General features: G+C 44.1%; 1 protein-coding gene across 3 annotated transcripts in view; it reads right to left on the bottom strand.

Annotated features, from left to right (window-relative positions):
- The window catches only part of RBMS1 (RNA binding motif single stranded interacting protein 1), a 320,245-nt gene that overhangs the window by 165,167 nt on the left and 153,140 nt on the right, over nt 1-1,938 (bottom strand). The window lies entirely within an intron of this gene.

Genomic DNA, 1,938 nt, shown 5'->3' with positions numbered 1-1,938 from the left:
TATATATATATATATATATACACACACACACACACACACATACATACATATACACACACACATACATATACACACACACATACATATGCACTCTTTAAAAAGCATTACATGTTTACATATTTATAAATGAACATATATACATTCATCTAACTCACGAGCCACCCTCCCTATGTTTCTCACAGCTAAAAATCTTATCAGACCCCAAAAACATCTATCACTCTGCATTCATACAGGATCATATTTGTACTGTCAAGATACAGATCTCCTCTTTGGTATATGTTAGAACACATTCAACACCCCATTCCTTATACAAGTCACCAATCACATATGCACTCCGGTAGGATTCAGTAAGATCCCTAGCACATCCATCAGCTCTGTGTCCACCCAAGTGACTCAACACATACATCCACCAGTATCTATATGGGGTATATCATCAGGACATCACCCAAGCGACTCAATACATATATCCACCAGTATCTATATGGGAGTATATCATCAGGACATCAGATCCTGAGTCCTCTGTGCCCACCCAAGCGACTCAACACATACATCCACCACTATCTATAAGGGAGTATATCATCAGGACATCAGATCCTGAGTCCTCTGTGCCCACCCAAGCGACTCAACACATACATCCACCACTATCTATAAGGGAGGATATCATCAGGACATCAGATCCTGAGTCCTCTGTGCCCACCCAAGCGACTCAACACATACATCCACCACTATCTATAAGGGAGGATATAATCAGGACATCAGATCCCGAGTCCTCTGTGCCCACCCAAGCAACTGAATACATACATGCACCAGTATCGATATGGGAATATATCCTCAGGACATCGGATCCCGAGTTCTCTGTGCCCATCTAATCGACTCAATACATACATCCACTTGTATCAATATGGGAATATATCCTCAGGACATCAGATCCTGAGTTTCTTGTGCCCACCCAAATTATAAACATTTTCCTGCAGCCAGGGTATAAGATCCCATCAGATCCTGAAGAGTCATCATCCCGGCTCCCATACAAGACAATGATCACATCTGTGAAGCCAGGGCAATAAATCCCATTAGATCCCCCTGGGGATGTACAGGATCACATCTGTGCACCCAAGGCAAGCAATGGGTTTACATTTCTGAAGCCTTGACATCAGACCAGAGATGGGCAGATCAGTTTAGAATACAGGAGCAGATCTGTCCAGCTCTGAATCGGATTTCTGTGCATGTACAGGACACAACTCTGCAACCAGGACAGCAAATTCCCTTATATATCCAACTTTAAATCAAATCCCCTTATACATCTAACTTTAGATCAGATCCCCTTATATATCCAACTTTAGATCTCATCTGCACAACTAGGACTGAAGATCCCTGTTCCTATACAGAACTCTACTCTAGATCTCCACTGCACATCCAATGCACATCCAACTCAACTGATCCCATCAGACGTGCCTGTACATGACTCTAGATCCCAAATATGTAACCAGGAGAGCAGATCCCATCACATCAGTGTGCCTAGAAAGGACTCTAGATAACATCTGGGCAACTAGGATGGCAGTACCAATGCCTGTACATGACTATAGCTCACATCTGTGCAACCAGGACAGCAAATCTCATCAGATCGCAGTGCCATTTACAGGATTCTAGATCACTTCTGTTCAACCAGGACAGCAGACCCCCATCAGATGCCAGTATCTACAGAGAGCTCTACATCATATCTGTACAGCCGGGATACCAGATCCCATGAGACTCCTGCGTCTTTTACAGGACACTAGATCACATGTGTGCAACCAGGACACCAGATCCCACCAGATGCATGAATCTACACTGGGTTCTGGGTCACATTTGTGCAGGCAGGACACCAGATCCCATTGCCTTTCACAGGACTGCAGATTACATCTGTACAACCAGGACACCAGATTCCACATCTCCCCCCCC

This window comes from Nanorana parkeri, unplaced genomic scaffold (genome assembly GCF_000935625.1).
Source record: "Nanorana parkeri isolate BGI_ZX_2015 unplaced genomic scaffold, ASM93562v1 scaffold979, whole genome shotgun sequence".
NCBI lineage: Eukaryota > Metazoa > Chordata > Amphibia > Anura > Dicroglossidae > Nanorana > Nanorana parkeri.
This window is presented reverse-complemented; position numbering and strand designations above follow the sequence as displayed.